General features: G+C 38.7%; 1 protein-coding gene across 1 annotated transcript in view; it reads left to right on the forward strand.

The window, feature by feature from the left end:
• Positions 1 to 4,650: 4,650 nt before the first annotated feature.
• LINGO2 (leucine rich repeat and Ig domain containing 2) overlaps positions 4,651 to 24,300 on the forward strand; it is a 461,135-nt gene continuing 441,485 nt past the window's right edge. Inside the window, exon 1 of the mRNA XM_071730935.1 lies at positions 4,651 to 5,174. The gene's annotated coding sequence lies outside the window, so the exon portion shown is untranslated. The remainder of the gene's footprint in view (positions 5,175 to 24,300) is intronic.

The raw sequence follows: 24,300 nt of genomic DNA on the forward strand, positions 1-24,300 counted from the left end.
CCAATTCCACAGCACCAAATAAAAAAGAAAATTAAAATGTATGGGGTGAAGTTTTTAGGACATCTCTAATTTTTTTTTTTTTACTGCTGGGTTTGTAGGTAAGTGTATGCAGTGTTGATACCCTTTTTGTTAATAAGAACAACACTAATCAGTTTATGAAAGTAGTTATTTATATATCCTTGTGTTACAAATTTATTTATGGAAATTAACAGCAACCTAAATATTAAACAAAATATTTTCTGCTTAGTAACCTACTAGTTTTTGCTTTTCCTGTCTTGCAGATTCCCTACGAACTTCAACTTTTGTTTAATGTGTATTACTTTGGTGATGAAACCACTGATGACTGATGAAAACCTTCTCTTGTGAAGAAACTAAATGATTAAACTCAGATAAATTTCCTAACAAAAAGCTGACAGATTTGAAATAGCAGAATAGCTGTTTTTATAGCTATTTATATATATATATGTTTAGATTTCATTACATTAAATGTGAAACTGTCTTTTCCTAGGTGACTAGTCCCCTATTAGATTAGTTGCATTTAATTCAGTTAATGTTGAGGATCTTTCTCTCTGTATAAAATGCATGATTGTTATTAGTTGTGGAGATTCAAATATTTTCATTTTCTGACAGAAATTGATTTAAAATTGCACCTTAAGTATTATTCCAATGTGCTCTGAAACTTACAGAAGTCTGCATGTTTGAACCTGTTGCAGTCTCAGAAAATTGTGTCCAAAAAGCTGCATGATATACTGTGAGTAATGTCAGAACAGATGGATTTTCAGCTCTGTAGCAATAGCTGGAAATCTGAGGCAGAGTAGGGCAGGGATATATTATTGTTTTCCATTTATCAGCCCTAGTAACACCATCTGGCTTTCAATTATGGAACTGCAACAAAGCCTATTTTCCCTTTATCACCATCTGGTACCTCACAGTCAAGCAACAGTCATACAACAAAATTAACTGATGGTTTTAAGAATTTCATCCACACAACTTTTAAGGTAAACAGAAGCTAAAAGGATGTATACGAAGTACTAAAATAATGGTGTAAGGATACAGGCACCGGAGCTTCACCAACTGCCCCTTTAAGCAGAAGAGACTGGTAATTGCCCTGTTTTTGGCCTGACTCACCCAATAACCTCCCATATGATTACTGGGACCACACAGCATTTGGATGTGGACACCACTGTTTGAAGACTTTGAGAGTTTGATAGCAGCACGGTCTGATGATTTTAGCTGCTGTGTGGGCCACAGAATGGGCCCCAGGGCTACTAAGTTCTTTAGCATAGGAGTCCTGCTGTTTGGGAAGAATGATGGTATTTTCCTAACCATCCAAAACATGAGGAGAGGACACCCAGTTATGACTTTATCAAACAAAAGCCTTTGACTTGTCGGAAGTTGATGTACATGAGATTATTACCAGAAACAAAAGGAAAAGCACTTTAAAATTTTTATTCTTGCTAAAGAAACCTTGGAGTGCTAGAATGGTGATTGGAGGAAATGTTTACAACAAATACAGCAGAAGTACTTTTTTATAAATTTAATATTTCTTGCAAAATGATCAGTGATTCAAAGATTATTTAATTTGTTTAGAAGAGGCACTGTAATACTTACTTACGAGCAGCTAAAGGTAAATGCATTATCATTGCTGTTTCTATAGGAACTACATTTTCAGAGCTAATTGCAAAGGAAGTATAGATCTTTTTCCTTCCTTTTCCAGACCCTATAGTAAAAAGGAAGTACAACACCCTTTCAAAGGCCTTTTCCAATTAAAGAACTAATGGGTTCTTTTAAAAAAGCTTTTAGACTGCATTATGCATGTAATTCCCCAGAGCAAAAGAGTTTCATCAGCTTCGATTTTTATATGGAGACCTGACTGAATGACCAGCAGTACGGAAACATTTGGCTTCTGTTGTGTATTGCTGTTCCAACTCTTCTGAAAGCCAAATAACTACACGAGAAAAGAAATGGCAACCTTTTCAAGCTGCAGTTAGGTTTGGTATCCAACTGCAAAAGCTTCCTTTGTGATTCACAAAATATGTACAATGCACTGGATTTTTCAACACAACTGATTTGACTGATGAGAAGCAGAATAGTTCTTAAGACTTTTTATTGCATGATCATTTAATGAAGTTCTCTTTGGTGATCTTCTGCCCCTGACTTTCAGTCTCTTGGTGAAAAGTTTAAGAGCTTTTTATATTTCAAATTTCAGTTGTAGCATCTCCTTACTTCAAAAACAACCCCAACAGATAAGTCACAGTCTTGGTCTTTTCCTGTTTCTATTTTTAGTCTGTAGTAATTCAATCTCTATACAGCTATGCTGCTTTATCTTCCAGTTAGACAACCCTCACACGTTGGCAGTACCCAGGAGAAACTCCCATTTATCTTGACAGTACACTTCCTAGAGTAGATAGAGTACTTCATCTTGCTGCTTATAAACCTTCAGAAAAATTAAACTTAACTGGCAAATTTTTGATACTTCTGTATGCAGTATAAAATTTCTACCGGGTATGAAAACATCAGTGGAATTTCCTCAGAACAGCAATCTTTCTGTATTACTAGCACTCAAGTGAAGCCACAGCCATGTTTTCTGATTTTTTTTTTAACTCCCTGCAGTTAAATAGCCAGGTCCCAGAAGTAAAAAGCAGCTTTGGGTCCCCAGTTTGAGACCACCTGCAAGAACCCTACACCACATGGCAAGCATTTCTGAAAATAAGTTGGCTAAGAAAAGTATATGAGTCAATTGCTTTTGAATCCACACAATAGGTTCACAACAGGGAGTTTATTTTGTGAAAAGTCTTATCAGGTATTGTTTATTGCTGGTGCTTCTCCAGGCTCTGCAGGAACCATCAGTCATTTTATTATGGGTTATTCCTTCCTAATGCTTCTCTTACAATTCTAAGATATTCCACAGCCATAGTTCTCCTGTGTGGATAAACTGTTATGACATATGATTCTGGATTAGCAGCACTTCCTTTTATTGATAAGTGCATTATCAGACATGGAGCCAAGGTCAAGATTCTGCTCTTTAGCTTCATATTTATTACTAGCTAAAGGTAGTTACCTGCTTTTCTTTGGTATTAGCATCCTTATTCAGGAGGCTTATAACAGAGGTGGAGACAAAAGAAAACAGGAAATCTGAGCATACATAAGCTGACTATACAACTGAAGGGAAAAGCTTCTGCTTTACTGTAAAGAGAACACCTTCCTTATTGCTAAAGTATGGCTACCAGAAGCAAGCAAAATACTGGTAGGGAAAGAACAAATAATTATGTTTCATTTGTGTTAATTTCCTATATTCCTAGTCTTCCATTGTCAACAAAACTCACACCTGGGCTACGAAGAATGTGCTCTGCAAACTGTGCATATGCAAAAATGAGTGCAAAAGACCAGAGCAACTCATGGTTATCAGTCAAGTATTTGAAACTACATCAGTGGTCCTAGTGGCAAGAGTAATAATTTTAAGTACGCAGATTTTTGAACAGTTTTATAATATGTAGGCTTCTGTCTCCAGATAGGTTTCTATGGGCTGGGATTTCATTTGATGATGGAAAACAAAATAAATTAAAAACAAATAAAAGATCTTATAATCATCTTAGGAAACTAGCATTGTTGCTTCTGAATTACTCAATACAAACCTGGCATTCCATGTCCTCTATTTTAAAATGTGTCAAACGGTCTTCCAAAGTGTGCGAAGAAAAGAAAGTGGGGTACCAAGCTCCAGAAAACACATAGCACTGACTTCCTCTAGTGCAGGGAGGAACCGGAGCAGCAACACCTCTTTCAGCAGCACGCACAAGCCAGCCGGCCGGGGAAGAGGCCGGAGATGCCCTCGCACCACCCATGGATGCAGCCAACGTCCCCCCCCAGCGAGGCCTCGGATGCAGCCACCTGCGGAACACAAGGCCAGGGGCGACGCTTCGCTGCTTGGCAGAAGCCACGCACGCCCTGTCGGTCCCATGCCCTCTGCCGAGCCGCGCCGAGCCCCAGCCCGCGCCTACTGGGGACCCTCCGAGGAGACGGCGCCCCCGTCGCTCCGCCGGACGCTGCTCTCGCCTCTGCTACCGCGTTCTCCCCGAGGGCGCCCGGGGCTGCCCAGCCGCATGTATCTGCCCCCTTCTCCGAGACACTCCCCCACACACACAGCCGCGGCACCCCACGGAGACGGGGGAATCTCTGACCTCCGCGGCGGGGCCCCGCCGCCACGCGGGGACGCCCCGGTCTCCCCGAGAAGCGGCGGGGCTGGAGCAGGGATGGAAGAAGGGGGCTCGACCGCGTCCCCGCCTATGGGGGAGGGAAAGGGGGCACCACGACTGGCGGGGGGTGCGAGGGCCTCGGAGGGAGCCGCGCGTGCACCCCCTCTTCACGGCGGAGGAGGGCGAGCGGCCGGCCGGCGCCCCTGCCCACGCCGCGGCGACGAGCGGCAGCCAGGACGCTGCGTCCCATCCCGCCCGTGACCGGCGTGGGGGCTCGGACGCCCGCCCCGCCGCCGCGCAGCGCTCTGCCTGCCCCAGGTGCCGCCGCCGCCGCCGCTGCCTCGGTGGGACTCGCCTCTGTGCGAGCCGCCGCGCGGAAGGAGCCGCTCCGCCTCTGACAGAGACGCGCCCCCCACCCCCCTCCCCGCACCCTCCCTCCCGCCCGCCCGCCCTCACCTCGAGCTGGCGCTGCCTCCCCGCGCTGCCGGCGCTGCCGCCTCGCCCGCCGCCGCGCCCGGCCGCTGTACCCCTTGTGCCGGGCCCCGCCGAGGGGCGGGCGCCCAACCCTCGCCCCCGCATCCCGGCTGCGGCTGCCGCGCCCCTCGCCCCCGTGCCATAGGGAAGCAGCGACTGGCAGGCAGGAGGAGAGAAGAGGAGCCGCCGCGGGCTCAGTCAGCGCGCTACGGCTAGGTCTCCGGGGATGGACTGGGTTTCGCCCTCTGCCTCAGCCTGCCCGCGCAGAGGAGGGCGGTGAGCGGCCGCGCAGCCCGCCGGGGAGAAAGGCGCCCCCCGTCTGCGCCCCGGGGCCGGCACGACCCTGCTCACGCCCGGTTAAATGTCACGATTCCCCGACTACTTTCCGCCGCCTCTCCGCGCGTCACTTACCTCGGGAGGGGGCTGTAAAGGTGGCGGCAGAGGCAGCCCCGGCTACGGCGCGCCCCGCTGCCGCTCGCCGTGAGGGAGCGCCCAGGCAGCCGCCAGGTAAGGTACAGGTGAACCTCCCGCTCCCTGGTGCCGTCGAGGGTGGTGGCCGCAGGGTGCCCTCTTCTCAGGGCAGAGTAACTTTCGGGTTAGGGTGGGGGGATCTGTTCGAGGAGACCGCAACGCGGAGGCTGCGCCCCCGCCCGCTCTCTGTGCGCTACCCCGGGGAAGGGGCTGCGGGGGGCGGGGGGTTAGGGTGTGAGGAGAGAGGCGGCGGGACGGGACGCAGCGGTCCCTGACCCCCCCCAGTCATTCCTGATCAGCCTCGTCCCCGGCTCTGCGAAGGCTCTCGGGGGAGCGTCGGACGGCGCTACTCGCCCGGCAGCGGGTTAGGGAGGGGGCTGGGTGACCCAGTCGCGGGGACTGGGGGAGACGCCTTGCCCAGCATCACCCACCACTTCCCGGGTGAGTGCTTTCAGCATCGGGGCTGGGAGCTGTGTGATATGGGGCAGGAGTCCTCCGGGGGCTGCAAGGGACGCGGCACAAACACCATAGTCCTTTGTCGCCAGCGCAGAGATGTTTCCACACCTGTGCCCGCTGCCATGGTGGATGTGGTCGCTGGAGTACGTGCATCAGTAAAGTGGGTCTTTTGGCGGGGGGGAAGGAGTAGTGAAGACGCTGTTTTATCTTCTGCAAAGCGTTTTTTTGAATACTCCCAGTTTAAAGGAGCAGCTTGAAGTATATACAGGTGATCATGAACATACCTGGAAGAAAAAAAAAGCAAGGCAAGAGAATCACTTGCTCTTATACCTTTTCATCGGTCTCTTGAGTCTATATTACAGGGTTTTGCAAGTCCTGTCCCATAGTTGCTGGAATAAGCATCAAATGTTCTTGAACATTTTCCCCCTTGTAGCTTTAGTTGCAAGGCAGAGGCTTGCTTTTGTTGCAAGGCTTTCTCATTAAATACTGTTTCAAAATTCTGCTCTTTGAGAAGTAGGGTATCCTAGTTTTATAGGAAAACATCTGAATCTTTCAAAAATAAATCATATTTCAACTTGCACTGCTTGCCAAGTTCTGGGCAGGAAGGGGGGAGGAGCACATAGCTTTTCTGTGGCCTTGTCATGAAAATGAGCCATGCAGTCTTTTATTTCAGTCAAAACTAGAGCTCTAAGGCAAGGGAAGTGAAAATTAGTTTGAGTAATGTTCAGGGAGGTAAGCCGTGATCTGCAAAGCATGCACCCAGTAGTTTTGAAGCCTTACCTAGCTTCCTACAGTGACGCATGTAGGACTGTAGTGGTCTACTGTGTAAAGTGTGTCTTGGAAGATTTCACCTGAAGCTGCTGGTCATTAGTATATAGCATTTTATTCATTATTCGGGAACATCAACAGCTGTATCCACATGAAAAAAAAAAACAAACCAAAAACCCTAACAAAAGCAAAACAACAAACCCCAAACTAATAAGAGGTGAAAGAGAAGGATATACTTTCCTGAGCTTCTACCTTCCAGTGGAAACCACACAATTGAAGGAGATGGTCAGTTTCCCTGCAGTATGCAATACAAGCACCAGTAGCTCTATTAGGGGCTACACCCTTTCTGGGAAGTGCTTCCCTGTAAAGGTGAAAGCTGTGGTGTGGTCTACTTCTGCTTTATAATAGACCACACAGGAGGATGCACTGATGTTTAATGTGATTTGGGATATTTCCTTTAGATCAGTGCTTAAAATGATTGTCTCAGCTACTGTGCCACCGTCTTACTTTTCTTGCTTGAAATTGAGTCATTTTGACAGTAGCTAATCTGTGTGCCGCAGAGAAGTGATACTGTGCCTTTTAGGTAAATAGAAGATCCCTTAAAACTGTTTCACTGCTCTGAATTCCTGCGTGAGAAAGTAGAAACAACACCTACTTAGGCTGAGCAAAATAAAGCGTGATCGGCTACACATTGACCAGCATTTAGTACTGTAACAGAATCAGGCATCTTTTGGTTATTGTTCTAAAATCCAGGCATTCTGTTAAAGGGCTCTATGTGGAAATGTAATCCTGCATAGTAGCTGCAAGAGGTGAAGGAATACAAAGTGTTAAGAGAAGCTTGTTATTTTTGACAGCTGTCCACAAATACTGTGATTAATCCTATGTTGATATGCCACTGTGAACTAATACTGCAGATTTGGGTATCCTGCAGTTAAGAAAAAAGACCAAAGTAACTTGCTGTTCGTAGTTCTGAAGCTGTATCATTTTCCTTCAACCCAGAAAGGTAGGGAGGGATGGAGACTGAAATATATGTGACTGTGCTGAATTTAAAAGTGTAAGTCTGTGTTAGTGGCTTTTTTCACATGTTTATTAAGGCCACTTGAATAATATGAACACAGGGTGGGTGTGGTTATCGGCGAGAGTATCCGTGATGATTCTAGCAGGACTCGTGTGGTGGTTTTTATAATTCAAGCTGGTATTTTTTCCTGGTTTTAGGCTTGTTTGTGTGTATATTTGTTAGTGTACCTTTTGACTGCCTAAATCAGTAAAGCAGGAGTAAAGCAGGGGTAAAAAAAAAGGTAAGGAGTTCTGAAGGCTTGCTACATGGTTGCCTGTTGGTTGATTGGGTACTCCTTTGTAAGATGGTAGATTTTCTTCTAGCTGCTGCTGATGATTAAAAGTCCAGATGTGGGACAAGCAGGAGGGATAAGTAGGTAAGTCTCAGCAAATTTATACATACAGGTACATATACAGGTACATATATTGCAGTATTCTTTTGCCAAGGAGTTTGTTCAGCTACTAGTTCTACAACACATGTTAAATATATTCTCTGTAGTTTCTCTGGACACTTTTTGTACAGATATCCAGGACATGTAAGAAAATTCTATTTCTAATTAGTAGCTGATTGACATCCCTATGTCATTATAAGGCTGATTGGCTAAGCTGTGTCTAATTATGAATCTTTACAAATTGTGGCTCATCTCTAATTAGTACAATGACTACTTTAACTGTTTGTTTTCCGAAATCTTTTCAGCCAATGCATTTTCAGCCACAAACTCTTTAATCCTAATTTGAAATGATAAAACCAAGGTTTTTCTTCTTTTCTGGAAAGAGTGGCTTCTCTGTTCTTCTAGAAAAATACTCAAATAAGCGAGGTAACACTGTAAAAAATGAAATTGAAGTGTTTGAAATTTATAGACATTGCTTCTCAAGACTTATGTACATGCAGCAAAGCAATCGATGCTTTCTGTGCTGAGATATCAATATTATTCCCAGGAGATATGATGAGTAGAGCTCATGTTTGAGTTGCTTGCCATCTCATAAGCCTTTTGATTCCTGGGGATAATTCTGTTTCTTAATAATAAAAAATTGTAGAAGGAGGAAACACAGAAGAAAAATGGTCATCAGTGTTGTATAATGACATTTGAGCGACCCATTTTCTGTTGTTAAAATGCAAATCTTGTGATGTTTTTTCCCTTTTCCTTTCTGCAACTATCCTGTGAAGCAGTAGCTCCTCAGGTTATTTATAATCAAACTCATCAGAGTTATTATTTGATTAAATTCTGATATCTCATCCCCTTTGAAACTTGAAGTAGAAAGCTGTGTCAGCATATTGTATGCAACTCATATATTGGTACACTGGTTTTATTGTGAAAGTCGTATTAGGATGATGTGTATACTTAATAAACATTTTTTCCATGAAATGGTATTAGTGAACAGTTTAACCTAATCTCCCAGAAATTCCAGAAACTCCTAATTACATACAAGTAGAAAGAAGGGTGCATTGAAATGAATATTTTATTTAAAGTGTAAATATTTTAAACTGCTTCTGACTGTTGAGTAGCACTTTAGCTAATCTTTTTCTTAGTCCCTTCATAATAGCTTAGAAAATTCCTTTTGGTTTTGGGTTGCAAAGGAGAGTCTGTGAACTTTAAATTAAATTGTCAAAATAGAGTGATTAAAAAAAAATAAAATTCAGAAGATTGTGTCTGAAGGAAATAGGCAAGTGAGTTTTCATCTCTTGGGCCAATTGTGTTTCCCAAAAAGAAAAACAGTGATGAAATAGGTTTTTAGTTACAGATAAAACAACATGATAACTGTCAATCTCAAAATTGAAGTTGCAGTGAGAGAAAAAAGTAAAATAGCAAAATTTTGTCACCATCAACAATAAAACTAAACTGTATATGAAGGGAGTTAACAGAATTGAGTTCAATAGAAACATAAGTCTTTATAAAATCTTACATTATTACTGAGTTTTTTTTAGATAAGCTGTAAAAAGTCTAACCTTTGGTCAGAAGGAAGAAGAAGAATTACTGTACAGTCCTATTGCTTTTTGTTTAGCTAGGATTTATACAGAAGTAGCTTGTGAATAATATCTTACTAGTATTGATAAATGTTTACTTTAATTTTACATTTTAAAATAAAATTCCTGTGTCTTCTTAAAGCCGTTCTTTAGGTGAATATAGTTCCTTTTAAATGGTAAAAAAATTACATGTATCCTGTAAAACTGTAGGTAAGATCCCTTAACTCCTACATTCGATGATATGATACTTTTTACACTTTAAATTACACTTTCCAAAATTGCATTTGCTCTGGTAGTCCTGTTTAATGCTTAAGAGCAACCAATGGTACCAGCTCAGATTACAGGAACATAATAGGAAATCCCTCCCAAAGCATTCTGTGTATACCTGTTTGCAGTGTTGAGAACCTGTGAGAGCCATGAGGGTGGCAGTCGACTGAGGCAGGACAAGGGCCAGCCTCAAGCTCTAGAGCCCCATCTCTAGGGAAGAATGGGATTTCACTGGATTCCCTTCTCTGATAGTTATGTTGTAACTGAGGGTGTGACATGGAGAATTACACAGAGAAAGTAAATGGGCTAGCTATAGAACCACTTTTCAGCTTATGAGCTGGTAAAATCTTCACGGACCAGCAGTCAGTGTTGGCTATGAAGCCCTTCAGAAGAGAGGATTTTAAGAGGAAAAGCTCAGTTTGGCATTTTTAGGATTTTGTGTCTGGCAAAGCAAGAAGTTTTGTGCATGTGGGCCTCAGTACCAAGATACTACTGTGGCTGATGTCGAGTGGTAGCCTGCTAAGGTCACGTCAGACTGAACCAGAATCCAGGAGTATTTTCTTAGATTTTGAGTCCTACTGGATTATCCAGCCAAAAGTACCTAGTCATAGCACACAAATTCACGTGTGGTTGGGAAACAAATTACAATGTTTGATCTTATTATGAATACTTCTTGCATGATACTCTTTGTTGAACATCGTGAGCTCACCCTATTTTGGGTTCTGTTGCCAACTGTGCTTTCAGTTTGAACTTAGACATGAGTCATGGGTTGTGGTAGTGCATCTCTCTGAATAGAGCAAAAAAGTCGAAGATCTTCAGCTGCATCTATTAGTGAAGGTGGTTAATTCCAGTGACTCCTGTTTCAGTTTATGAGGACAGTAGTTCACTCCCTTGGTAGGCCCAGGGAAATACGAATGTCCGTGAAGCCATGATTTTGTCAGGGAACAAATTTACAGCCTGAGTTGTTTGCACTGAATTCACGTGGTACAGCTATGAAGAGAAATTACATCTGTGCAGTTGAGATCTTTGAAAAATGTAAGAACAGTCAGATTTTTAAAATTATTTTGGAAAAAAGAAAAAGCTCTCAGGATTATCAAAGTCTTTAATTAATTCCCAGCCAAAGTTAAATTGAATCAATATTTATATTTTAAAAATGGGCTAATGACTGAGGCCTCTAAACACTTTTCTGTTATTCCTAATGGTGTAGTGAATTCTTAGCATCACCAGGTATGAGGTTGTCAGAAGGATTTGTATTCAGGGTAGGAGGTCGCAGTTGGGATTTCTTATTTTCTGGGTGGGCTGACTGGGTTATGTTAGCTGCAGCTAGCATCAGGAGAGGAAGAACCTTTTGAGAAAAAGAAATTCTGTGTTTCCTTCGAGTCTGGAGAAAAAACAAAGAAAAAGGAAATAGAGATTTCAAGACTGTGACTTTGCTGCTCAGTCACTTGCAGACCTTAGTTGTGACATAGGACATAGATCAGCCCTAGTAAAGAGGAGGTAGGCTCTGTGGCTCCTTCTGACAAAACCCCATATTTCTGAAGGGGAAAGAAATAGCTAAGGCTAAAGCATGAATAACAGGGATGTTTGCTGTCAGCATGCATGGGAATGAGAGAGCCAACCAAGCCTTGGGCCTCCTAGCATCAGCAATTGCTAGCTGTTCTGAAAAGTAACCAGTTACACTTAAGAGTTCTGGTGCCATTTTCTAGGGATAGTAAGAGTATGCTGTGATTCATGCTGTGTCAAGTGTGTTAAGAACTGTCCAAAGACTGAGGAAACTAAGCACATCTTTAAGAGCCACTTTGTAGTACAAGACTTGCTTTACTTTGCTTTGAATGTTTTCAGTGCTGCATGTAGCTATCCAGACATGGGCATTTATATAGAAGAAAAGATGGTGTTTATGATTTTATTGAATAGAAATTATTACGTTCACCAGTAGTAGCAGGAGTAGCTCTTTAATTTGAAATCAATACAGAACAATGCTAGTAATTTATTTGGGGAGAAACCAGTGAGAAATTAGCTGTGTTTAGATCAGAGAACTCTACATTAGTTTATGGCTTTATAGTCCTTTTGAAATTAATATTTTTCAGACAAGTGTGGTGGGAGGATGGTGGTACACCTTACAATGCAAAAGAAATATATCCTGACTTCAGGCAAATATGTGAGGACAGAAAATGTTCTTTTAAAGCATTTAAAGCAGTTTGGATAGTTAAAGCCTTCAAAGGCTGAGTGGACCAGTTTGATTTGACGTAGAGTTTCTCTGTTTTTGTGTAAGCAGACCCTAGTGCAAACAAGAATTCATTCCAATTGGGAATTGATTAAGTTTGATAGACTAGTTTGTATAGTATATAACTATATTCAGGAAAACTTAAAAACAAATCCTTTTTCACATTGTCTCCATAAAGGATGAGAAAGAAATAGAGTTACTACAAAGGTAGTGAAGAGAAGAATCATGAGAAAAAGCAGTGGAACAACTGCAGAAATTACATTGCAGTAAGTCATAAAGGTACAATGTCTTCCTACCAAAATTTCTGAAGGAAATACATATCTGCATTTCCGTTCATTTCAGTGACTTCTGCATCTCTAATTTATTTTTAAATATCAGGTCTGACCTGGAGGATAGCCAGTATTAGCAAGAAAAATTATGTCAGGAATTAATAAGTCAAATCCTAAACATGTAATTGAGAACAATACATTAAGCCAACATTCTAAAACACCTACATGAATCTATTTGGAGGATATAAGACTATACAGACAAGACTATAAGGACTTAACCTATGTGAACAGGTCTCACAATTTTGATAAAAAAGGTCAAAGAAAAAAAATACTTGTGATAAGGATCCTGCATATACATTGCAATTAACATGCGAAAGCTTCGAAATGGAAAAGGCATTTAGTATTCTATGACGCTATTTTTTCCCATTAGACAAACAAAAATTCATTTGAATTACAACATATTTTAAAATTAAGTACATATTAAACAAACAGTATCAAAGTAAGGCTTTCAGGAGGGTTTCTCGTTTCCAAAACTATAAAATATTATATCCGGGCAGATCTTTTTTTAACTGCAAAATAAGTGTAAAACAAGAAAAAAAAAGAGTGCATGCTCTGAATACAATAAAAAGCCTTTTTCATTACATCATGTTATACAATTGCTTACCTGTGTTTGGAGGTGTTTAACTCTTACCCTGGGGATTCAGCTGTTCTGCCGAAAAAATTTACATTTCTTTAAAGGAATGGTACAGACAGTAAGGACCATCAATTTAATTGTTGCTCTTTTGGTTACTGCAGCACCAACCAGCTTATCTTAATGTCTGCTTGACCAGCACATTCTACTTTTTTTGTCTTGCTTAAAAACCCTTGAGATGTTACTCTCTGGTGTGGGTAGACAGCATCCTCCAAATATTATATGAACAGCTAATTATAATTATATAGTATGCTATACCAATACAAAATTAAAAAGCAGCCCAATTTAAAATTTTCACTTCTGCTTATTATTGCTTCATGTTACTCTAAAGCAGCTTGTTACATGTATTTGAGACTTTCTGTTTCATTTAAATATAGGTCAGATGAAAGCTGCTGTTAAAGAAAACAGATTATGGTTAAATCTGACAGCTACCGGCCACCAGCCATTCATTGCTCATTCAATTGAGGGTAGCAGTGCTGAATATTTGGTGCATCTAAAGATAAGTAACTTTTTTTTTTAGTGTTAAGTCTTACAGTAGATTGGAGTTGAGAGATGCTTGTTTAGCTGTAAAGTAGAGTTATACGGGAACTAAGATGTTCCATATAGAAGAATTAATCTTCATCACTGTAGGAATTCTCTAACAGTTTGAGAAATCTGTATCCCGTCCATGGATACTGGATTTTACTCTTACATATAAAATCAAAACTACAGTTTTGTTTTATACACATGCTAGCTTGGAATTAAGAGTGTATGGAAGGACACTAAAGAAAGTGCTTGTGCATCAGGAGCTTACATTCCTGCTTTAAATTTATCTGTCTTAACTGTGTGGTTTTTCTAGTAATATTTTCTTAGGTTTTTCTGGACACATGAAAAGAAGCACTACCAGAAAGGTAGAGAGAAGGATGTGCAGATAACTAATGTATTTTTTAAGTTGTCTACTTTTGATTAAAAGAGGTTTCACTATTGTTGCCTTCAAGTACAGTCACTGTGGTTTCTACTTGGATCATCATGGAGGCTGAAAAGCAGGAGGGCAAGAAGAGGTAAATCCTGAAGTAAGATTTACCTAGAAATTTCTAAAGCCTCTTTCAAAGGTGTCAGACATGCAAAGTCAGTTTATAGCAACTGTCATGGATTATGTCTTCTTCAGCAGCTCTGAAAGTACAATATGTTCTGCTGCAACATTTTATTGAATACAGTATGATATTTCTGATTACAAATTGATTGTGAATACCTGTGAAAAGCAGATAATGCCTTAGGGCCTGTTACAATTTACCAGTACATTCTATTATAGCAGGCTATGCAGGTGACAAAACTTTATAATTTGCTGTTTGTTACATCTTTCTGTAGCAAGCAGAAAACAGCAGAAAGTAATTCTGCAATACACATATAATAGCAAGATCCTTTCTGTTGTTATGTTTTAGAATAATTAACTACATTTGGAACTTAACAGGCGGCTGTAGAATACTAAGACTCAAAATTTTTATAGTAAAGAGATAGATGCATAAATTCAAGCTCTTTTGAAAAATCATCTCTGTGTTTCTGTGTTCATATTTGCAGAAATAATCTGCTACTCATAAATCAAGCTGATGTCCATTTTAAAGGAATTGTGCACAATTTACATGAATTTTTGAGCAATTTTGAAATCTGAGATCCAAAATACTGTTTCAGTGATTTGTAGTTTTTACATAGATACCCTAGGAGAAACAATAAAAAAATGTTTACAGCATGTGCTGATCAGAAAATATTTGATAAATTAAAAAATAAGCAATATTTCTACTTTCTGCATTCTCTCCTTTGCTTGCATAAGAATTTTTATCTAAGCAATTTAATATTTAAAGATATTTATAATCAGGTTTCCCAACTAGACATGTGTGGTGTTTCACTTGGTGTACCAACAGGGCTGTCTTATGTAGCCATCAGGAAAAGAATTTAGACCTGTGTGTGAACTAAGTAACTTTCTCCTTTGGTTTAAATCTAGGTAATAATCTTTTGTGCATCCTTCAAAGGTAACAGCAGAGATGTTGATCACTGACACTTATCCTGTGTTATTCACAGCGTAACTCCTTTCCCAGTACTTTTCTATTAGGGATGTGATGGTAGGCTGTTCTGGTGAATCTGTTAACTGCAGGATTTTCACTTCAAAATACCAATGCTGAGCTTTCTTGAAGTGGTAGGGTACATGAATTCTGATTAACTCAGTATTCCCCTTACAGCTTATTACTCAAATGTTTTGTCTTAGAAAGTAAGACAGTAGTGAAGCTCAGTTACTAATAACACTTGCAGCACTTAACTAATGCGTACTTTTATATTTATGGAGACAATCACTAGATGGCACTGCTCTATGGTCTTTGTTATATAGTCGTTTTCTTAAAATACTAATTCTCTTTTCTGGTACATGATATAGTGAATTGTTACCGGTTTTGTGATATGATTTTCCTGGGATTTGTGGCAAATGACAAGAAAATACGACTAAAATAATTTTTGAGGAAGGCTAAATCCCTAAACATGCTGGTGCTTTGGTTAAGTGTTTGGCAAGAGTAGAAACGTGCAGTTTGACAGTGTCTGTGCCAGGACTAGTAAAGAGAAAAACGTCAGACAAAAAAAAAAGCCACATTAAGAATATTCTTCAATTTCTTCATTGCTGATAACTTCTCCAGCTGTAAATCAGCATGTAAGTATATCTTCTACTTCTTGGCAGGGAGGTGATTATGTAATCCTAAATTTGTTAAGTGGCAGTTCCAGCCTTTCTAATCTTAAATTGCTCAGTTGTCAATGCAGCCTTTAGCCAAGTGCATAATGAACATAAAGATGAAAGAAGCCTTAATCCCTTCTGTTGCTGCAGTGCTAGCAACGTGTATGGCTGGTGCTGTTTGTTTGCCAAACTTCTGGGAACACCCTGTTCTAACAGCTCCATCCCCAATAGAATAGTGTACATTAAAGGTACCATCAGTCTATCACTTAAGTTAAGCATGTTGTGGTGGGAGAGTTCGGTAGGACTCTGTAAATGATAGGGTCTTAAAAGTCCTTATGCAGCAGTCTGTTTTATGTCTGGATTTTGTTGTTTTGTTATTGTGGCACCCTAGCACAGTGGGGCTCCAGGCCTGTCTGGTTCTTTGTTTATTTGAAGAACAATAAAAAAGAATACACTTGTCTAATGGCTTCGTCTAAATGGAATAGCTTTTGATCTGCAGTAAAGCTGTCTCAGGAGTGTTTTCAGTTCTTTTTGCTGGAAGTACTGTAAGGAATTTTTTAACCAGAAGTTTATTGAGATTCTCTTAACATCAAAGTAACTGTGGGTTTCTCAGAAAGTGGGTGGCAATGCTGTTTGTCAGTAATGGCAGCCTGTAGGCATTAGCTGTTGACAAATTTTGAACGATTAAAAGAGGTAGACAGTAATTTCTGCACTTGTTGTTTGCAGAAAAATCTGTCCTCTGCAAATTCTGTCCACAATTACAATGATGGGTGGAGCTGGGCATGTGATTTACGTTTTTATCCCATAAAAATAATTTACCAGTATAGTTTTTTGTGAAAACTTAAGTGTATACTCCCTTGTATTCCTATGGCATGGGAATTTTTCGGGCTTGTCGTAACGTAGCAGCTATTCTTTTGATTTTCTAAGTAATTTTCATAATTTCATTTTTCTCTCCCTGTTTCTTGTTCATGGAATGCAACCATTAAAAGGCAGCAGTATTTAGCCCAAAACTTAGAGCAAATACTTTTGGAAGGCAAAATTTTAAATTCATTTAAAGAAAATAGTGAAGTTACTTCACAAATTACTTTTCATTGTGGGATTTTTTTTTAATAATGAAAATTAAGTGAAATAGTTGTTCTTATATAACTTAAAAAAATAAAAAATTCAACATGCATTTCCTTAATCTGGTTATTCCTGTGAAATTATAACTTTAAGTAATCTGCAGATTTGGTTTGGTGATGATAATTTGCTATGGAGAGAGCCAGATAAAAATGAATTTTGCAGAAGTTATAAATTAATCATTTTGGAACTTCAGGAAGAGTTGCCAAAGAAGTCCATAAAATCCTATTTCTTTAATAATCCATCATTTTTTATATGAAGATTCTGAAAGCACAAATGTGGTCTTGGCACAACAAGAGGATTTCAGTGGGTTTTTAGTTACTAGTTTTAGATTAAAGTAGAATGCAGAGTGAGACAGCAGTGATGCTAGCTTTGAATTCAAAGATTCTGGATGGATAATTATTTGCCCTGGGTATGACGTTGTTGCTCAAACCTTCATTCAACGTTCAGGTGTTTGATAGAGGTACAGGAATGTTTACTGACTTTTGACACCTGCTGTTTTTGAGAACAGTAGACTTGTGTCTGTTTTCTGAGTGTCATCTGAGCTGTTTTGTTTAAAAATTACATTTGTGGACTCTGCATATGTTGTAGTGGGGAAACTCACCAGTTCCTCAGTTAGCAGTCCCAGTATGAGTTTCTCTCACCAGTGGTTGGAATTGGACCTTCGTTCCGTATTAATTTCTGGATAATATGTTACTGAAATGGTGAATATCTTAAGAGAGATTGAATGAGCTGTGACCAAATTAATAAAATATACTGTCATACAGACCACACTGTTACAACAGAAAAGTCTTAAAATAAGTAATTTCCTTTTAGTTCTAGGAAGATGATCTTAATAACACAGAAAAACACTGCTATGCCTAAGGCTCTTTTGTCTCCCCTGGACTCAAGAGTCAAACTAAGACTGCTTTCCTGACTTTCCTTTTCCTAACTTTCCTGTTACTTTCAGTTACATCTGTAAAAGAACAGGCACACTTTTTATACTCTGCTATAGCAGAAGAAAGAGACTGACAGATTTTTACCTTCAGTTCCACACAGGAGCAGTTCCCCCCCCAAAAAAAACCAAACCAAACCAAACCAAACCAAACCAAACCAAACCAAACCAAACCAAACCAAACCAAACTAAACCCAAGTCCTAAAAGCACAGAAGAATTTTTTGCATATTACCTCTGGACTTACTGCTTGATGAAGTTGTAACCAGATTACTTCAAAACTATTCAGTCGTGCTTTATTTATAACATCTTAGAAGGTTTTGGAAATTCCCAGTATTTCCTAATTTGAATTTTAAGATGTCTGAAATGGGCCACGTGTTTCCTAATCAATAGATCAATTAAAACATGAAAAATTGAATTGTCCATTGTATGTACAATTGAATTGTACATACACTTCAGAATGTATGTATAGATATTAAACATTTACTTTGCAGTGTAAGTAGCATTACAGTCATAATAGTAATCTGGGGGAATTTGTATGAAGGTAGAACATATTTATATACAACGTACCGGTTTGCTTTATGAATACAGAACGGTGCCTCTATAGGTATTTAAAATATTTTTGTTTTCCATGGACAGTCTTTATCGTTAGGTATCTTCACAAATGCACTTTAAAAATCTTTAAGGTTACCATGAGTCATTACTGCCTTACAGAATGTAACACATTCCCAAACTTCAGAACAACCTGTAGCATTTTTAAATAAGCTAAACAAAAATACTTATAATGGTGTACCATATAAAATGAAAAATAGCTTGGTATAGCACTAGACTTACACAGGGGTATCTCAGAGACACGTGATATGCTTTCCGGTGCTCTATACTTAGTACATTGCACAGTAACCTAGAATATTAATCATGATGAATTTATGCTTACTGTATCACATAAATTAGTCTATCTGATGATGATGTACCTTATGTAAGTCTCAAGGGCTTAACCTCATCGTCTCAACTGAGTGGGCTAAATTGTACTGAATAAGCATATTGGTTTTTGTGTTGTACTGCATTTTTTTCTTGTTGTAGTACTAATGTAGTGAACTCTTCTACTGGTGGTTTGTCAAGGCTGAATCTTTGGCATTCAGTAAAAGTCTTGGCAGTTGACTTGAGAGGACGAGTTATTTGCAATACCTGTTTCTGAAAAGGCCTGTGCTAGAGTATGCAGGCTTTTGTTGTTTTTCTGAGTATTTTTTAAACAATAAGAAAAAGGTCTGCAATTCCTTGCCAGGCCCTAACATGCTGGTCACAAGGATCTGCTAAACCAGGTAGAATTCAGACCCAAGAAGTCTCTTTACTGATATTTTAGGAGAAGGACTTCTTTTTCCCCAAAGGAATGGACAGATTTTCACAGATCACAAGTCTGTAGGTCTTTTTCTTTCATTAAATACGTGCAGATGAGCTATGCAAGAGTAGGTTTGTAAACGCCACACTTAACAGAGTGTATTACAAGTAAAGCAATTAAAGAGGACTCTAAGTAGGTTTTTTCTTTTTTCTTCTTGAAATTAAAATAAGACTGCTTCATCTTAATTAAGAGTGAATAATCTATCCCATCTTTAAACACTGCTTTCCCAAATACAGTACAGCAGCAGTTTTGAACAAGCACATCTATGCATATTCATACAGAACATACTCTTATTTTTCTTAAGGAATTCAACATTTCTTAGTGAAGTTTGATTTTTATTTTAGGAACACGAAGAACAATTTTTTAGGCTTAAAGCTATCACAAGTTCTTTACATCTTCTATCTCTAAGAAAGAAAAATGGATGTTCTTTATAAGGGAAGTAAATTTTATTGAGTAATAGCTATAGGATTTCTTTTAGTTATCAGCTTTTTTAGCAATTAACCTTAAAAGGGCATTAGACTGACAGATGTTTTTGCAGGTTTTCTAAATAGGCACAATAAAAATGTCTACAAACCAGTACAGGCTGAGAGGTGAATGTTTAAAGGTTGCTGAAGGAAGTTCCTGGAAGGAGGTGGACCAGTATGTCAGACTGGTAGAAACACTCTTAAATAGAGATATAAATTATCAGTACTGAACTTTCCAATCAATCACTTTATTAATCTTTAAAACAAAAAACTAAAAAACAGAAAAAAAAAAAAAAAAGGAAAAGATCACAGTAGGACTTTTAGGCAATGCCAGCATGTTTTTATTTGGCTTCAGTTAGGCAGACTTAATTACTATGTTGAAATGCTGCTGTAATTCAGTTGGACTGGAGCTGGCACTCAAGTTGCACAAACTGTTACATTAAATGGATCGTGTAAACCAGCTTAAGATTTACTCCATTTTTTTAATAGCATGATTGCTTTAGTTTAACATGCAAGTCAGTTCATACTGTTATTGGAAAAGGCATAAAGCATTTCAGTTTAGAAAATGTGTAATCTTTTTAAAAAACAGAGATGCACACTGTTTTCAGCTCTCTCCCTAAGTCACTGATGAATTTTTGGCTTTGTCTTTTGTATCCATTTAAGCCCCACTTTGTGGCATCTTTCACTTTAGAATCCTCCTTTTTTTGTTCTAATGTTACCCAAATTATGTAACAATTAAAAGTTTTCTTGAGTGTATTTTGATACTGCTATGCTACTGCTTTCAAGAGGAATATGTCTTCATACAAGAAGAAATTTTAATGCAAACTAAACTTCTAGAAAACTAATATAATTACCAGTAAGTATGATAAAAGTATGCCTGTTCAGTATCTTGTTTCAAAGAATATTTACCCAAGCTATTGCTTGAAATGTTTCCTGTTTTTATTTTCAATACAGTTATTGAATGGCAGGATTAAATCTTGCTGTTACCACAAAATGCTGATTTTGTAAGACATGTGTCTGCATTCCATGGATCTCTGCAAGAGGGACTGGTTTGAGAACTGCCAGGCCAGTAAAACTGTATTCTTCAGTACAGTTTTTTATTCAGTATGAAGCATTCCACCTGGTGAAAGTGGCTAATTCACTGTTATTTCTGTCCAAACAAAACAATAAAAAAACAAAACCAAAACAAAACAACCAACCAAAAAGAGTAAGACTAGATTCTCATTTGGTGGAATATAGTTTATCTTTGTTTAGGTCATTTGCTGTCAGTGATGCTGTCACAATTTCTGCAAGCCAAAAATTTGGCTTACCAGCATAAAACTTAGAATTAACATTAGAATTACTCTGTCGGAGTGTTGGAAGAATTATTAAGCAAAACCAAGTAGAATATATGAAATCTGTATTTTATGCCTAGCAGTAGATTTGAAATTTGTGATTTGAAATCACTGTTTGGTGTTACGTTAAAAGAGTCTGTTGAAGAATATCATCGAAGTGTGTTTCCTTGTCACATTTTGTGCCACTGCCTTTTATTTTCTGTTTCAACAAACTCTCACAGAAAAATAAATTACTTGCCGCAAACGCATTTTGAACTGTGTTCAGCAGATAGTTTCAATTTTGTGTCCAAAATTGTCGCAGTATTTTCCTTGAATATTGGTGAAATCTAACAGTCTTTTCACTTCAGAAATATACTTTAAAATTGTGTTTGTCTCCTTTGCCTTCAAAGGAGATTCAAAACAAACAACAAAAAACCTGAAACATAGAATAGATAAAAAATTTTAATTTGCTTAGAGTTTCTTGAAAGTCATCAATAGTTAGGTTTAGTCATGAAGTCATTTAGGGGTTAGGATGTGCCAGAACTGGAATGGTCTCTCTGCCCATGAGTTTTTATTGGAAATTAAAACCAAACCAAACCAAACCAAACCAAAAAACCCAAACATAAATAATGGTGGTTTCACCGATATGTTAGTCTCTTATCTTTGTCTCTAAGGCATCATCTCTATGATATTGGTTGATTACTTAAATGCCTTAAAGTGTCCTGAAGATATGTTTAGTAATGTGTTATCATTAGATTCTGGGTACCAAGGAAGAGGTGCAGCTGTGAAAGTGCAGATTAAATCAATAGTACATGTGGCCACATTCTTGAAAAGCCAAGTAAACATGGCCATATTTAGACAAATTAGGCTCTTCAGGTTGCCAGAAATTACCAGTGATGTTTTGTGTGGATAATTTTGTTCCTATGATCTTACTCTGCAGGACAGATATTAATTGCATGACCCAACAGGCTCATGTCGTACTGATGTATGCTTGAAGATAACTTTTTTTTTTTCCCCCCACATGGTATAAGCTGAACTATGTTCTGTATAGAAAAGCTTAAGCCCAGCAGAATTTTTTTCCCAGTTATCTTCTTTGCTCCTAATTAGTCTACAGCCTGTTCTCCCATTAGCCTTACTGTTGCCTCTGCCTACGATTTCTGTTGCATGGTAATGTACCAGCCACAAGGACCATCGTTAATTGAGTGCAGAGTTTTCTGAATCACAAATCAGGAATCTGAGTTACATGAGAGGCTGATAAATTCCTTGTTATAGGTATTTAGATCTCAAAGACTGCCATAAAATATCTGAGGGAGAGACTAAGTAATCCCATCGTCAGAGCGGAGTCTGATAGCAGGACTTTCAGTGTTGGATGTTGAAGCTCAGAACAGCATGTTACTTTGGCATAGTGTTACTGTAATAGATACTCAAGAGATAAGTTTGACCAGTAACTTGCCTTTTACTTTAAAAAGGGGGCAAAACTTTCATACTTTTAACGTGAAGCTTTTTTAATGCTGTTCTTTGACACTGAGTCTTGAAACATCTGACTTCTTGCTCAACACAGAGCCTGTTTCCCTGTCCTTGTTGCTTCATTTGTGTAACATGCAGTTTCAGAACTACTATTCCTGGTTCCAGAGACCAGAAGAGAAACTTGTACTAAGATTTTAACACATCTCTCAGTTTTTCCTGAGAGATTTAGTACCAGCTCCACAGCATTTCAAGGACTTCATCTACCTGTCAAATATGACCCAGATTTCAGATGTTCAGATATGTAGTAAGAATCTGTAGGCATACCATGCTACTTTCCACAACTAAAAGAGAAGCTGATTCTTCATAATAGAAAAAATTAGAAGATAAAGTTGAAAACTAACAAGTAAGTACATTCTGATCAAATTCACACTGAGTGGATTTGCCTAGTGTGAAATAAACACTCACTTCACCTGTAAACAGTCCTGAGATCGTACTTTTCTGATCAACCCAAGCTGACTGTGTTGATCCATATGAAAAAGATAATTGTGGGATTTTTAAAGTTTATTTGGTTTGCAGGCAGGCTATGTGTATGGTCTTGTTGACCATGTACCTGTGTGAGCATTACTGTAGGCACAAAGGAGTTGCCATCTCACTTGGGTAAATTTACAAAATTGGATTGACATAAACCAAAAGGGGGTGAATGGTGTTGAAGCCATGGGAACACTGGGTGAGGACTCAAGACTCAGAACAGAGATTTACTAATGATGTCCTGTGTGCCTACAACACCTCCTTTGTAAAGTTTCAGTGATGATTTTGATTTTGGGGTTTTTTTTGCATCTTCTGTTTTCACTGCCCAGAATTTAAGCTCTCTGAGGTGGTAAGTAACATTGACCATATTTTTGTGCTGCACCACTCAGTTCATACAACAATTGCTGAGTGAAGCTGGTAGTAGTTTGAGCATGAAACCACATCCTAGTTGTCTCTGTCTTACATTAAGTGTGTTTCCTGTGGTAGTGACACTTCTCCACCTTGGTATGATGATACCAAGCTCATTCTGCTATCACAGGATATATAGTTTAGAACACATCTTTATAATAAAAGCATTAAGTACTGTGACTGTAAGATCGCTTTCTGAGGAACATTGTCTTAATAAATGAGTATAGTTGGAATATTATGAAGTGGTTTTTTTAATTCCTGATTACTCTTCCAAGTGTTTTTGCTTCACTTGGATACAAAAAAAAACCCAAACCAAAACACCACCAAACAAACGAACAAACAAACAAAAACCAAACAGAGAAACAAAACAAAACAAAACAACTTCAAAATATTTAATGTTTGTCCCTACTTAGAAGTTCAATAACTTTAGGTCAAAATTACTAAATCTGGATAATCATCAATCATATAGAGTATGTATAATTCCTTTTTATGCTTGATCTGTCCTGTAAATCATGCTGGGAATATGAAATTGAAGACCAGATTCATATATATATATGCGATGCATGTATCAGGTAGATACAGTCGAAGAGGAAGGCATTGGGTTTTGGTTTTAAGACTGCTAGAAAAAATGCTTGATGCATTTTAAGGATATCAAAACAAACTTGAAGCTTTAAATCCTAGTTTAGATAGACATTGGGAAAGAGAGATGTGTTATTATTTATTGCTAGACACAATTTTCCTCCTACTGAATGGAAGAATGTTCTCTAGGAGACAAAATGCCAACTTTTTTACGTCTGGATTCAGCTCTACCATCAGATAATGCTTTAAAACTTTGTTCTGGTTTACTACTTGAATTTTAGAGATTTGGTTTCCTTCCAGGTACCCCCAAATTTCCTCAACTTGTTATTTTCAGGAGAAGAACTAAAAATGAACTCAGAGCACTTGATCTAAAGTATTATGAATTGTGTTTGATTTCTATTTTATCTTCATGATTTCATGTTTGCCATTATTATATAAAATAATACAAACAGAATTTGAAAGGAGCAGTAATTTGGAAGCAGAATAATTTTGACATAGTCAGAACATATTTTCCTTTTTATCTCCAAAATCAACCTCCTAACTAAAAATGACAGGATTTTGTGAAGA

The sequence above is a fragment of the Heliangelus exortis genome, chromosome Z (assembly GCF_036169615.1).
Source record: "Heliangelus exortis chromosome Z, bHelExo1.hap1, whole genome shotgun sequence".
Taxonomy (NCBI): Eukaryota; Metazoa; Chordata; class Aves; order Apodiformes; family Trochilidae; genus Heliangelus; species Heliangelus exortis.